Raw genomic sequence first — 16,939 nt, 5'->3', positions numbered from 1 at the left:
CCATTGCTCGTTGACTGATAATCGTCCAAAATCTCTCACAAGAAATCTCAGTGTGACAAGATGAAGAATTCAAACTTTGAATCAACTGTTCCCATAGAATCGACCCATAGTCAAGGTTGATTCCATGATACAGACCATAGAGAATGGTCATAAAACCCTTGCTAGCACAATCAAATCCTGTGACACGTTCAGAAAAACTCTTCGATAGAAGAGTAAACAATCCATTCAATTGAGGAAAAAGGTAGGACTTCTTAACCTTGGTAATTGTAGTTAGAATGTCGTTATACCCCATGTTGTAGAACATCTCGAAGAGTTGTACAGTAGAAATCGAGTCGGGGTTCACCAATGAGTCGTTAGAAGGTAGCCTTAAAAGAAAACAAAATCTAACCTTCGAGACTGATGTCTTCTTATCAAAGATTTCATATAAAATTCTTTCATCGGCCTTGATATATTTTGCAGAAGAATAAAACTGAGAAAGGAGAGACATTGGAACAACGTCAAATTTGGTAAGGGCATTCACCAATGGTGAGTATTTTAGACATTTGACAATCAACAACTTGTAGGGATCATAAGAGTAAGGTACCAAGTTGATAATCAGATTTTGGTTGGGCTTGATGGTAAGAAGAGAGGATTGAGCGGTGTTTTCTGGAATGGAAGAAGAGTCTGCCATTGTTGAAGTTTGGTGGGGAAGATGAACAGTAGAAGAGAAGAAATCGCCTTGAGAATGTTGTAAAGATAGGAATGGAATGAAGATAAATCCTTTATATGATTTCCAGGAGAGAGAAAGTTTTCTCAATGATGATAGCGTGACGTTCTGAAACGACTCCTAAAAAGTATGAATTTGACATCTATCGTTTCCCAAAAAGCGTGTCAGGCGGCGTGATGATAGGGTAAACATTTCAAATTCACGCGCCCTTTTCAAAAACTTCTCCATTCATCTTCTCTGCAGAGTAACTAATCGTTTCAAATTCCTTTTTGAAACCAATTCTTCGATTTCTCCTTATATGCCAAAAGGATTGATTGAGCACCTATTACTTCTCTAATAATAAGACTACCGTTGTGTTGTAGAAGTGAAACAACAAGTAGGAAAACTGCCATTGAAACAACGAACCAGACTTTGGAAGATCATAAAGAACTTCGTGCGAGAGTGTGCCAAAGAAAAAGAAATAAAGCAAGTTATTTATGTGGGATATTAGTGATGTATTTAACGACATGAAACTGTGGATCCCGTGCACGAATCGCTTAAGAGAGACTCAAAATTGTCTTTGTAGTTTCCCGTTGAAGTACGATCAAATGCTTGTTGAGAAGTGTCACACCCCCAAACCGGAACGGCAGAAACGTTCGGGGGCGGATGACTTCATGTGGTAACGTAACAAATGAATACATAGTAAAGAAAGCAATACAACCATCATATATATAATTGAAAGTTTACATTGTTAAAAGGTACATGTTCAAAACCAATTACAATATGATGCCAAAATATGAATTTAAATTGGCGCCGCAGCGTCCCTTCTTCAAAAGCTGTTTGTTACCTGTAATTACTGAATCCCTGGGACATACAAGTAGTTTTGAAAGAGTAGATCAACATTTAAGCCGGTGAGTTTCATAAGTATTAAATGACAATGTTTGTTTGAAATGAAATGTTTTGTTCTTGTTTGTTTGCTTCTAGAAAATCGTATATTTTCTACTAGTATAAATGTAGCCTTCTCTCAAGACCAATGTTTGTTTCTAAAAATGTATGTAAGTATAAAATTTCCAATACGTCTGAAAAACCCGGTAAATCAATGTGTTTTCAATACTCCATGTGAGTTTTATAACCATGCTATTGACTAGAAATGCCTATACAGAACGTTCTTCAGGCGTTGGAATGTTCTGACGTTTGTCACCCCAAATGGTGGACTGTAGCTAACAGTCAGGGCGCGGGTTGTCAAGCCCATATAGATCTATACACAAACACCATGCTCCCCCTCCAAGGGATTCTGGTATATAATACAGGACTTGAAATGTGTACTCGAACGTACGTGAAGTTTATGTCTCACAAACCATGGTATAAAAATAGATTTACGTGTTAAAATGTTCGTTTGTTCTTGTATATGAAAGTGACTTCTTGAAAATCATGTTTCTAGTATGTAAAAGTTAGCAATATCCTCGTAAAACTATACCTATTATAGTTTTCTAAAAGTGTGACTTGTTTGTTTAGAAAAAGCCTAGAAAAGGAATCACATTTTATAACTGTATAGTTTTTTGCAGAGCCTAAGGCAGGCAAGTATACATATAATCTAAGAAAATGTTTAGTTTATACAAGCATTACAACAATTTATATTATTAAAGATAGGATTCCATTGTAATATATTTTGTATACAAGAGTTCCCTATAAAGTTTATGAATCACATATGATTCTACTTAATAAAAGTGTATAAAAATCTTTATATATTACACCCGATAGTAGTCGTGTGTTTTACTTGTATTTCCCCCCCTTAGAAAGCATATAAAAGCATTTAGAATATAAAAAAAAGTTAATTAAGGGGTATGAACTCACCTTATGTGAATACTTGAAGAATGGAAGGTTGAAGATTAACTTTTGGTTGTTGGTTTGATGCTTCAAAACAGCCACTCTTTTGGCTATGTTGCTGTCACGAAAATTTCACAACAAAAGAGCAAGAAAAAGGGTAGTTTATTCACTGTTTTGAATCAAAAATTTTAAGTATCATATCAAGTAACTTCCATGGGTATTTGGTGGTAAAAATATCAAGCAAAAGGAAGGTGTAGATGGGTGAAATGGTGGCTGAAACACAAAAGGGACAACAGCCCTTTAGTTCATGGTTTTGATGGCTTTGGAAGGAAGTTCTTGTGCTTGAAAATGAGATGAAGGTTGAGAGTAATTCCCTGGAGTATTGGCTGGTCAAATGAGGGTAAAATGAAGAGGAAATTTCGTGGATATGAAGGAGGAAAGAGTGGAAGAGGATAAGGGGACAAAACCTAGACTAGCTTGTGATGGGATGTGAGTTTAAGTGATGTGATCTTGTCTAGCCACTTGCTTGGGTAGTTGCTTAGAGATAGGGTTAGTTAACTAACTAACTACTAGTTATTTAGTTAGTTAGGAGTTCTAGTTAAGGAGAGGGAATGTATTAATCTTGAAAACTAGAAGAGGGATTAAGAAGCATTCTTAGTAAAATGTCTTAAGTGATTAAGCACTTATTAGTGAAGTTGGCACATATCTCCACCAATTCTCTTATCTTAATTGATTTAGAAATCATATTCCTTACATGAAATCACTTAAATAATGACCCATAACTAGTCATTCACTAGATAGTAATACATATGTACAAATACATACATGTATACTTAGTATAAAATAACAATGTAGTTTTTGTGTATTTGAACTTTAATGTTTATGTTTTATTCTTTTTATTCAAAAACACTTAAATACATTATAATTATACCTTATAATAATTCATTTTATATTTTTATTTATTTAAATATAAAATTTATTGACCAATGTATAATTTCGTGACATTTAACCGGTTAACCATATCGTTAAACACGTTTTGTCACTTTGGTTCGTATATTTGTCAAATTTAGATCCTTCACATCTATTAAGCAAACGTTTTACATATAACCTAACTTACTTATCAACTAGAGACATGTTGATACAAAAATTAAGTTTGTTGCGTTTAAATGATGTTATATGCTAATTTCACAAACCGGTGATGGTTCGTAGTCATACATCATAACGGAATTTATAAATAGTTACTTGTTTTATATTTCACAATAACTTATTTGAATAAAAGAGGTTAAATTCCTTCAACCATTCTTGATAAAATACTCATATTGCTAAATAATCAAAACATAGCATCGCACGATCGTTCTTATTTTTACCAATTGTTACATTCTCCCCCCGTTAAAAGAATTTCGCCCCGAAATTCAACTTGTAGACGGGATATCACTAAACAATTGGGGGTGTTTTTTTTTATTTGATCCTCACATTCCTTAGTGAATTTCGGTCCTCGCTTGGCGTTCCAACGAGCCTTCACTATAGGCATGTGACTTTGTTTTGTCCTTTTGACCTCCTGATCCATGATTTCCACCGGTTCTTCGATGAAGTTTAGACTCCCGTTGATTTAAATTTCATCCAGTGGAATAACAAGAGTCTCATCAGACAATCTCTTCTTCCGATCCTGGGATGCCTTCAATCATTCACGGGTTTGAACAATCTTCTCTTTAGTTTCTCGTATGATCTAGGGGCTGGTGAGAGTGTTGTTAGGAACTTGCCTGTTAGCTATTTGTGTGTCACCTACCTCATCCCATCAAAGAGGTGATCTACACTTGCTTCTGTAGAGAGCTTCGAATGACGTGACCTTGATGTTAATGTAATAGTTGATGTTGTATAAGGATTCGATGAATGGTTCTTCCTCTTTGTCTTTCAGTTTGAGGGTGATAAAAAGGACTTCTTTAACAACTATTGAAAACATGAGGTGAATCGCCTGTCCCTTATCCAAAATGATAGATAGTGGTATACTATGCAGTCTCGCAATTTTCTTGTGATATGCTCCTGTCAGCTTTTCTATTTTTCTTTGTATCCTTGGTCGGTAGAAATTGTGTGGGTTTGGTTGATTTTTCTACGATCGCTCAAGTGGTAGCATGTCCATCCTCTGTCTTGGGTAACTTGTCATGGAGTTCATGGTATGATTCATAACTGATTCTTCTATCATCTCTTTGTGTTTATAAGTCGTATCTAATTAAGATTGAAAAGACAGTCGAATCGGTGATTCTATTCTAAGCCCACATCCAAACAAGGAAAAGGATTTAAAGCGAAATTACCAACCCTAAGTCCGTAGAATCTTAATTATATAGGGCTCCAATATATACACTTAGTAATCATAGATTCACTAGTATGGGTCCCTAGTCTCTACTTGAGTGGGGTGATTAACTTGGGTGAGATGGCATTTACAACAACCCTTTTCCACAACTACTGCACTTAGATTGATTTTTGAACTCGGGTTGCCGTACGGATGGTATTCCCAGGAGATCTTCTCGGAATATATCGAGAAGGTTACGGGCTTTTTCAACATCCATGATGTCTTTCTCTTCTTGTTTCTTATCCACAGCACGGGCTAGGACGGCAAGGTACCTCCTGTGTAGGTACTTCTGAGTCTTGTTGTAAAAGGTGAGTCGGGGGATTGTGTCCGGTTTGTCGCCATAGACAACGAGGGTTCTATTACTCGATGGGTTTAGGCAAATGGCCTTTTCTTAATATATGATATCGGTATGGTGAGGAAACTAACTAATATGTTGTTAAAATGAAAATGTTGTAAACTTTTATTGTGATCGGTGTTAGGATGATTTGAATGAATTGGTTGATTTAGTGTTAGAGTGCACCATATGTACACGTCTCTTGTGCTTTTGATTATTCCAATTCTACTGTAAATATTTCGTTTAAGTTTTTGAGGTTTTTGGTTGAGAAATTGATTAAATCTACGACTCACAATACTCCTTTCCGCATTGCTATTATATAGTATCCATGCATATGTGCAATCAGGAATGAACGTACCGGAATCTCAGCGGGGTCTATTATTTCTTTCCCATGCTTTGTTGCTAAAACACTTCCGACGCTCCTGACATCTTTGTTTTTAGTCTTCGGGAACTCCTTTATGAAATGCCCTACTTCTCCACATCTGTAGCAAGTCCGACTCATCCCAACTTTTGTGTTTTGGGCGGTCTATTGAGCCGGCACCCTACATAAATTTGTGGTATGCCCCTTTTCATTACAGTTCTTGCAGTGCATTTCCCTACACTTTCCTTTGTGATGAAAGCTACAGTTAGTGCATTTTGGCAGGTGTCCAACATATGGTCTTGTCAGCACTAAGGTAGTAGGGATGGTGGTGGTATGGAATGTCACTGTTTGTTGTCTTTTGGTAGGTCGTTGATTTGGGGCGTCGTTGCAGGAACATACTCGGGGTGTCCCTGGTTGTTATTACGATTGGAACTTTCGGCGCCGTTCCCGCTTCTGTTTGTGTTGTTAGTGTCGAGGTGTGCCATGAATGCTGTCATGGCGGCTGTTACTGCAATTTGAAATGTTGCAGGGTTTATTTATAGAACTAGTGTTGCACCAGTATGCTGATTACCTTCATGTGTCCGCATGATTCTATTTCGCGAGTGGCCTCCTCTGTTCTCAGTTCTGTGATGATTGTCCAGGTTGTAGCTATAAGGGTTCTTTGTCCTATAACGACTATCTCCTTTTCTAAGGAGTGTAGGTGATCCGTATTGTTCTCTTGATCTACTTGCCGGTCTATGGGTGTTATGGCCTGAAGTACGGTGCAGTGAGTTTATGTCGGTTGTGGATCATCGGTTGTCCTCTCCAGTCTATAAGTGTGGCTAGGTAGTTAATTGCGGGTTGCTTCCTGAAATGTGAGGTGGAGGTTCTCACACTCCTCTTGATAGGGTAAGGTTTATTGATGGTATCTCCTGAACTTCTTTCTCCATCTGGTCCCTTCTCGAAAATCTTCTTCCTCGTATTTCATCTATTGGTAGTCTTCGAAATCTTCTTCTAGATCCTTCTTGATCCATCTATTAGCTTCGGTGGCAGGATAGTAGGGGTCTATGTGGAGATAAAGTCTAGCTGATATGCCCATGCGAGAATAGGGGTAAGAAGCATTTGTAGAATCTAAGTGTGTGGTTCTATTGTAACGCAAAATACTCCTATAGTATTTTAAATTTGTATCTTAAAGTTTTCTTTGTATGGTTTGTTGGTAAGTTTTAGACTCGTCATCCACTACGACCATTCCTCGGCATACGTTGGTCACCTCTTGGATAAATATAGTTGATCAGGCTATATTCATCCCAGACATGATTACATACCTCGAGGCTTACTCGCAGTGTTTAAGTTATCTTAATACTTTTTGTTTTGTTGCCAATATGACTCCTTACTAGTACGTTTGTATGCACTTACATTTTTCGTGAAATCTCGGTTCATTCCTGGTCCTTCTATGGTTGCCTTGTGTATACAGGTCATATACAGTCAAGATTAAATAGTCAGTCGAATAAGTGACCTTACCTTATATCCACATCCAAACAAGGAAAAGGAAGTAAAGTGAAAATCACAAATCCTAAGTCTATAAAACTTTTAGTATATACCACCTTAACGTATACACTTAGCAAACATAGACATAACAGCAAAGGACCCCTAATGTTCCTGTTTTGAAATTGTTAAGTCAGAGAGTTTTAGTCCCTATGTATTTATAGTTTGTATATCTTATGTGGTTTGATATACTTAGCTCACTATAAACAATGCTCTGATACCAATCTTGTTGGATGAGGTGTCTAAGTCCATAACTTATTTGGTATATACTTGACCCAACCCGGCATGGTCCATTTGGGTTGCATCTCACCCGAACTATTTATGGATAATTTTATGAGAGTTATACACATATGTTTGTTAATATATTATAAGTTATAATATATTAATATGAAGTTATTTAATTAGTCTTAGTCTTAAATTAATTATGAATTAATTTACAGATTAAAAGGAAGACTAATTAGATTGTGGGCTATTAGTTTTATATAGTGTGGGCTAACACTCACTTGTTAATGGGCTAGGCTTGTATGGAAGTCCATGGATGATCCATGGAGCTTTTAACCCATGGATCCTTGGAAAGGAAAAGACATGGGTTATTAGGGTTTCACCCTAATCATGTACACTATATAAGCATGCTTATGTTGCATGAAATGCCCCCTAAGGGAAACTAGTGTAACTAGAAAGTATGTGTGTTTGTGTGTGACCGATTTTATAAGTGTGCATACACTCTCTCAAAGATTTCCAAGAGTTTGTGGTGATTTGTGATTCCATTTGAGGCATTCACACTATTGGTGCTTGGCCCTCAAATTCCTTAGGAATCAAAGTCATCATCAAAAGGTATGTAATCTCATCAAATTCTTTTATGTTTAAAAGTACCCCATGCCATGTTAGATAGGTTATGAACCTTGGAAAATTATTATTTTGCATGTATTTAGACAAACATAGATCCAAGGTTTATTAGGGTTGCATGCACACTTAGGAAGTGTTAGATTGCTCAAAACCCAACAGTGGTATCAGAGCCTAGGCTTGTTTTCTTGAATACTTGATGCAAATTGCTGAAAAATGTCGAAAAACTGCATTCTGCACAGCCGACTCACCAAGTCCATTCATGGTACTCGCCAAGTCCATGTGTATATTCAACCAACTCGCCGAGTCAGTTCATGCACTCGACGAGTTGGCAGGCCTGAGTGCATATCTTCGAGTTTTTGTGCTGGAATTGGTCTAGAATCATTACCTTAAACTGTTTTGGACTCATAAAACCTGGTTTTGATGTGGTAATGACGATGGTGGACCAATTTCAAAGTTATAATCAAAATTCCATGATTTTATGTGTTCATATAATTCTTGAAATTTTGATGATCATGTTCATGTTCTTATGAATTTAGAAGATGATAGGAATTATTTGCTGAATTGTTTAGAATTAATTCTTGATCATTTATGTGTTTTAATGGAGTCCATAATTTGTCCTCAAGTTATGGATATCCAAAGGTCACTTTTCTTTAACACACACTTAAAACACATAACTTACATGAAAATGAAGAGTCTTCATTTTTATGAACCTTTAATTCATAAGTTATGAAATGAAAAGTCTTGGATGGTTACAAAAGATGAAGAGTCTTGTCCTTAAGTTATGGAGGTTCAAGAGTCACTTCATTAATAAATATATAAATAAAGTGTGACCTTAATTAATTCCATAAGTTATAAAATAAAGAAAAGTAATTCTTTTATTAGTTTAAAGTCTTCCATAACTTGTCCTCAAGTTATGGAACTTGAAGAGTTTTTGGATTAAAACTACTTTAATCACATAAATCATGGAATTAATTAGTTTTGAATAGTTTCAAAACTTGCCCTCAAGTTTTGGAATTTGGAAAAGTTTCAGACACTTTAATAAACTTTAATTCCAACACATAGAATTTTAAAAGTTAATATTCAACACTTATACTATTTATAACACTAATGGTTAATTATATATATATATATATATATATATATATATATATATATATATATATATATATATATATATGTATGTATAAGAAAAAGTCGTTTTACCGTTAGTAGGCCTCATTCACGAAGCCGGTCTATAAGGTGGGTATAAGGTTGTTGCCTATAAAATGGCGACTTAATGGGTGTCCACTCTCACCCACCGCTTGCTTGATCGGTGGAGGGTCGTTTGCCGAATGGGTAGGACAATGACTTTAAATTCTCATTAAAAGTATAATGATTATTATAAAGTAACTAAATATTTTTTATTTAATTCCCAATCTTAGTTACTTTAGGAAAAATGTGAATTTGGTGCTAGCCCATGGAATTCACACTTTGTACCTTACCAAGTCGTTGGTGGAGCGTGTGTGGTTAACCGGCACACGAACTTGGACTAGTAAGGATCACGAAGGGTGACTTAATGTTTGTCATAGATCAATGGAGCGTGTGTGGTTAACCGGCACATTGATTAGGTGATAATATTAAGGGTACCAAGTGAATTGGTATGGTTATTCACACCTTGTTTTGTGATCCTCGGCATCCCAGTCACAAAATTTGAGAGGGCACACTCGAGATTGAAACATGCCATTGAAAAGTTCAATGAATCTCAAAAGATCTAGGAATTTCAAATCCAATTAAAACCTAAGAAATTATTTCGTTTTTCATGGTGGAAATTGGTGAATCGTCATTCGCCTACCTTCAAATATTTTATAGCTTGGATTACGGCATCCCTCTTCCAAATTATAAAATATTGTGTTGGGCCCTAGCCTTAATATTTCATATTGGGTGTTATATTAAGGACTTTGAATCAACTAACTTGATTTTCTCCCATTATAGATGTCTGCTTAAGACAACTATGATCTTCCTAAATCTCTTGAAGATGGTGTCCCTCAACATCATGCTTCACCTCCTCCAATTATTCTCCCTCGCCCACAAGTTCTTGAAAAGTTTAAAGTCACTCAATCCCTATTGGAAAGCATAGTCTATGTGTGCTCACATCTTGGAGATAGAGTCACATATTGACAAGCCGGGAGAGTTGGGTGTCAAAGTCCCGTGAAACTTGGATGTTCAATCACTTTCTTAGTAACATAGTGAGTCTCTTTAGGACTACTATGAGACGGACTATGACATGACCCTTAATGATGTTATCTATTTGCTTGGTATTGTGGAATCAGCAATGATTTGGAACACCAGTAAGGCAAATTTGATTAAAAGAACAACTTCCAAAGTCTACATGGACATTGACAATGGTAGCATTGGATATCTAGAAAAGGATTTCTCTTCCCAATGGAAAGGGATCAGCTATAGTCAACTCGGTTGACCAAATAGTAAAGAGAAAGGCAAATTCTGAGATAGTCTCATGTGCCATTACCAAAGGGTCCATGTGTTTTGTTGCCAAAGGAAGGGGCATTGGTTGCGAAGCTGCCCTATTCACCTGAAAGGTCATAAGGTTGGTCAAGTCAAGAGGTTTGACTCTACTTCGGGTAAAGTCCACTGTCTAAATCTATTAAGTTCCTATTTGGAGATTCTTATTACATAATGTGAATGGGTCACATGCTGATGTTTTTAAGAATCAAAGAAAAGATAGGAAGCTTAAAGTAAGTATATGTTGATTCTGATTGCAAAGGTGGGTTTTGATCGCATGGCTCGACAATCAGAATTTTGAGTTGTTGCTTAACAGTTATAATATATTGCTTATGAATAGATAACAACAAGGTTTTCATGTGGATTGTAAGGATAAGTTTTTCCGCAAAGTTTTAAAATAAAAGAAAAAAAGGGTTTTAATTTTATTTATTTTAAAAAAATATCCTTATAATGGCATCTGTGGAAAATTGTTGCTTATATGTTTCTAGTAATAGCAATATTGGAAAGTGGATTTGATTCTTTCATTTGTGGTAGTGTCTGAATTTAACAAATGAAGAAAGTTTTTCATCACCCAAGTTTCAATTGGACAGAAACTTGGAATCATATAAGTTGTATTGTATAATGAATGAGAATTTTCATCTTTGAAAATTAAGACTAATTCTTTGATCACATGTATATGTGAGTCAATTGAAGGACTAAGGAATTAGGTACACTGGGTGTGCGCTGGTCAAAGTCCACCACAAAGATTGATTTGTCATGATTTACTGAAGATTAGTAAATATGATTATACTTATAAGGTTAAGTATAATTCTGTAACATTGGAAAGGTTAAAATGTATGACAAAACAAATGAGAAGAATCAAATTAGGCAGAAAGATAAAAGTTTCTCAAATCTGAAAGGATGGGAGAGTACTTTAGTATCGTATTTCATGAACATCTTAATGATTATGAAACCATATCACAAATTCATACTCTAAGGACGTCTTACTGCATTGTTATGGCTAAGAAGAGAGGTCATAAATTGTTGGATTGGTTAAAATCAAGAAGATGAGTCATAATCGTTCCAAAACAATTCTTAGAGTCATACTCCAAGATTGTAACCTGGAGTGACATAAAGTAAGGTTTAAAACACTTATCAAATGTAGTGTAGAATGTTTCTACCCTTGTACATTTGAGATTGGTAAGTTGTGTTGTCTTGGATGAGAAAGACCAACTAAGACCAATTCTGTGAAGTGTTAGTCTTGATAAGAATCCGCACTATCTCTTGAATATTTGTTTTGTCAAGGAATGGTTCTTGACTGGGGAAACTTATATGTCAAGGGGACAGTGGGAGCCTTAAAGATCCTGAAAGAGTTTCAAGATTTAATCAAGAGTAAAACATGTAATTTATCACTAGCACACAACTTAAGGTTTGCAACCTATCGTGTTGACATAATTCTTGTTTTTGTACCTACTTCAAATAAGTTGAATTTGCATGTGAGTTATCAGAGTTCAACTTGGAAGCATTGGTGGGCCTTGTGCTACCAAGGTGACAAGAAACTAAGACTGAACAAGTTTAATCCATGTAAGGCTGAATTTGTCACTAACCTTATCTTGTGATTATTGTTTTGACAAATTCACATGGATAGGAACTCATACACTATAAAATCTAAGTGTCATAAGGTTTCTCTCTGATTCATGAAAATGATGGTGAGGAAACTCTTTCACAAAGTAGATTTTACGTAGATATCAATTGTGCTATTTGCATTTTCAAAAGTCGTTAGTGGAGCGTGTGTGGTTAACCGGCACACTAACATGGACTTGTGAGAAATGGCAAAGGTCTAAGAAATTGAGACTATGATTACGGCATCCATTTTCATAGTTCTTGAAATTGCTTAGACACACATGTGAGCTATCTAAGAAAGGGTGTATGAATCTAAATTTCAGAAGTCCAGCAGATTTCTAGAAATATGTCAGAGCTAGTGGGAGCATAAGTGTTTTGCTAATAATCATCATGTTAGTGGGAGCATGATAATTATGATTAGTATTGCAAGCTAGCAATGTTAATTATAGAAAAACAAAAGTTTCAATTCATGAAGTTGCAGGGGTTGAAAAAGTAGTTTTGCTATAATTAAGGGAAAGGAAATTATACTTCATTTCAATTCTAGAAGCTTAGATTGAGATTTTAATCATCTTTAGTCAAGGACATATATATGAATTTTATGTCTGAATGGTTCGACTTAAGGAAATTCTATATATATTGCGTTCTCAAAATTCAATTATGACTACGACATCCCTCTTCATAGTTAAATTTTGAAAGCATGGCAAATAAAAAATATTGTAGCAAAAGACTGGTCTATTATCATGTCTTTATGTCAAACATCATGAATCATGTCCCATATGCTTCAGATATAGGATCGATTGCATCTGTTATAATATTCATCTTTTCTAAATTTTCCAAATGCTTAAGGCATTGAGAAGGGAAAAGTCTAGAACTGGATATGACTAAAGTGATTAAGCAATTGTCGAGGACAAATCTGAGGTTCACCAAAGATTGATTGTTCATGGAAAGTTGGAAGTGTGATGTAAGTTGTCGGAAAGGACCGTGTTGACATGTTCTGAAAGGAAGTAACTCTTGTTCAGAAGTGATAGTCAAAATGGGACTATGGAAATGTCTCCATAGGTGGAAGTTATTCAATCTATGTAAGATTAGAAAACCTTAATGCAAGAAGGATGTTCAAATCAATGTACTTTGAATATGAGACTTCCGTTCCATAGAAGTTGACCTTCTTTGGAATACTCTGTAATTACTGGTGACAAGGTTTTGGTGACTTTGTGCATAATCATTACAAGAGGAACATTGCATAAAAGTTTAAAATCTAACAGATTTTTGGTAAATGATAGGAATCGGGGATTCTCACATTTACAATAAGGATTTGGGATTGTGAAATGAGTATCAATGGAATCATGTTCAATTGATCTACATCACAATGTAAGGATCATAGACAAACATAGTGTGCATACTTGGAGTATGGCATAACTATTGTTTCGAAAAACAATGTGTACATGCTAGGAGGATGGGACGACTGTTGTTTTTATTCAAGTCTTAAGTTGATTGTTTGAAACATTATACAATGAATAATGTGTAATCAATATGGTGATAAATAAAAGGTGGTTCTATTTATATTCAAAAGGGTTCTGAGACCATATTGGTTTCGATTATTATTGTGTTTCACTTTGCATGTTTTGACTTCCAAAATAGCTAGGTTATTCTTTCCGAATGACTAAGTTATTTAAACACTCCACAGTCATTCATATGTTGGAAGTAGGTATGAATCAAGACTGTCATGAATCGAGTTTGTAGATGGCTAAATGGGTTTAGTCATAGCAATGGTTGCTACAACATTCATGAGTGCTCATAAGTTATGATTATTGGAATAAACCCACGCTCACTTGTATCACTTCATGGAATTTATCTCGAGTGATCGTGAGACGGTAATATCATATAAATCTTCAAACCTAGAGATATGAGTTGTTACCTATGAGTTGGTTGTGCATTGATTGCACGTAAATGCATCAGTAACTTGATGTTATAAAACGTGCCTTTGTGTACAATTCAACAAGTAGTAGAACAAGCATATGAGTCGAAGTTTATCTGTTCCTTCTAGAAATAGAAGCGATATATGGGCCCCTCGATGATTTTGTTGTGACCTATGTACCGGCTGGTCAGAACTAAATTGATGTGTTCGATTAAGTTCTTTGTCAAACAAATCGGAAACCGGGAAACAAACTGCTGGACAATAAGTACGACGTTGTTCCATGTATTTGTCTGGCTGATATCATGAGAACAGAGGATTATACGATCACTTATCTAAAATGGCGCTTCATAGTTCAATGGAGTTTTCGAGAGCTACGATTGCTGGTTAGTTCCTGAAGTAACATACGCAAATATAGTTATTAGACTTATCCAAGTGGGAGTCTGTTGGATAAGGTGTCTAAGTCCATAACATATTTGGTATATAATTGACCCGACCCGGCATGGTCCATTTGGGTTGCATCTCACCCGAACTATTTATGGATAATTTTATGAGAGTTATACACATATGTTTATTAATATATTATAAGTTATAATATATTAATATGAAGTTATTTAATTAGTCTTAGTCTTAAATTAATTATGAATTAATTTAGAGATTAAAAGGAAGACTAATTAGATTGTGGGCTACTGGTTTTATATTGTGTGGGCTAACACTCACTTGTTAATGGGCTAGGCTTGTATGGAAGTCCATGGATGATCCATGGAGCTTTTAACCCATGGATCCTTGGAAAGGAAAAGACATGGGTTATTAGGGTTTCACCCTAATCATGTACACTATATAAGCATGCTTATGTTGCATGAAATGCCCCCCTAAGGGAAACTAGTGTAACTAGAAAGTATGTGTGTTTGTGTGTGACCGATTTTATAAGTGTGTGTACACTCTCACAAAGTTTTCCAAGAGTTTGTGGTGATTTGTGATTCCATTTGAGGCATTCACACTATTGGTGCTTGGCCCTCAAACTCCTTAGGAATCAAACTCATCATCAAAAGGTATGTAATCCCATCTAATTCTTTTATGTTTAAAAGTACCCCATGCCATGTTAGATAGGTTATGAACCTTGGAAAATTATTATTTTGCATGTATTTAGACAAACATAGATCTAAGGTTTATTAGGGTTGCATGCACACTTAGGAAGTGTTAGATTGCTCAAAACCCAACAAATCTGTCACACCCCCAAACCGGAACGGCGGAAACGTTCGGGGGCGGATGACTTCTTTTGGTAACGTAACAAATGTATACATAGTAAAGAAAGCAATACAACCATCATATATATAATTGAAAGTTTACATTGTTAAAAGGTACATGTTCAAAACCAATTACAATATGATGCCAAAATATGAATTTAAACTGGCGCCGCAGCATCCCTTCTTCAAAAGCTATTTGTTACCTGTAATTGCTGAATCCCTGGGACATACAAGTAGTTTTGATAGAGTAGATCAGCATTTAAGCTGGTGAGTTTCATAAGTATTAAATGACAATGTTTGTATGAAATGAAATGGTTTGTTCTTGTTTGTTTGCTTCTAGAAAATCCTATATTTTCTACTAGTATAAATGTAGCCTTCTCTCAAGACCAATGTTTGTTTCTAAAAATGTATGTAAGTATAAAATTTCCAATACGTCTGAAAAACCCGGTAAATCAATGTGTTTTCAATACTCCATGTGAGTGTTATAAGCATGCTATTGACTAGAAATGCCTATTCAGAACGTTCTTCAGGCGTTGGAATGTTCTGACGTTTGTCACCCCAAATGGTGGACTGTAGCTAACAGTCAGGGCGCGGGTTGTCAAGCCCGTATAGATCTATACACAAACACCATGCTCCCCCTCCAAGGGATTCTGGTATATAATACAGGACTTGAAATGTGTACTCGAACGTACGTGAAGTTTATGTCTCACAAACCGTGGTATAAAAACATATTTATGTGTTAAAATGTTCGTTTGTTCTTGTATATGAAAGTGACTTCTTGAAAATCATGTTTCTAGTATGTAAAAGTTAGCATTATCCTCGTAAAACTATACCTGTTATAGTTTTCTAAAAGTGTGACTTGTTTGTTTAGAAAAAGCCTAGAAAAGGAATCACATTTTATAACTGTATAGATTTTTGCAGAGCCTAAGGTAGGCAAGTATACATATAATCTAAGAAAATGTTTAGTTTATACATGCATTACAACAATTTATATTATTAAAGATAGGATTCCATTGTAATATATTTTGTATACAAGAGTTTCCTATAAATTTTATGAATCACATATGATTCTACTTAATAAAAGTGTATAAAAATCTTTATATATTACACCCGACAGTAGTCGTGTGTTTTACTTGTATTCCCCCCCCCCCCCCTTAGAAAGCATATAAAAGCATTTAGAATATAAAAAAAAGTTAATTAAGGGGTATGAACTCACCTTATGTGAATACTTGAAGAATGGAAGGTTGAAGATGAACTTTTGGTTGTTGGTTTGATGCTTCAAAAGAGCCACTCTTTTGGCTCTTTTGCTGTCACGAAAATTTCACAGCAAAAGAGCAAGAAAAAAGGTAGTTTACTCACTGTTTTGAATCAATAATTGTGAGTATCATATCAAGTAACTTCCATGGGTATTTGGTGGTAAAAATATCAAGAAAAAGGAAGGTGTAGATGGGTGAAATTGTGGCTGAAACACAAAAGGGACAGCAGCCCTTTAGTTCATGGTTTTGATGGCTTTGGAAGGAAGTTCTTGTGCTTGAAAATGAGATGAAGGTTGAGAGTAATTCCTTGGAGTATTGGCTGGTCAAATGAGGGTAAAATGAAGAGGAAATTTCGTGGATATGAAGGAGGAAAGAGTGGAAGAGGATAAGGGGACAAAACCTAGACTAGCTTGTGATGGGATGTGAGTTTAAGTGATGTGATCTTGTCTAGCCACTTGCTTGGGTGGTTGCTTAGAGATAGGGTTAGTTAACTAACTAA

Source organism: Lactuca sativa, chromosome 3 (genome assembly GCF_002870075.4).
Source record: "Lactuca sativa cultivar Salinas chromosome 3, Lsat_Salinas_v11, whole genome shotgun sequence".
Lineage (NCBI taxonomy): Eukaryota > Viridiplantae > Streptophyta > Magnoliopsida > Asterales > Asteraceae > Lactuca > Lactuca sativa.
Note: the sequence above shows the minus strand (reverse complement) of the source record.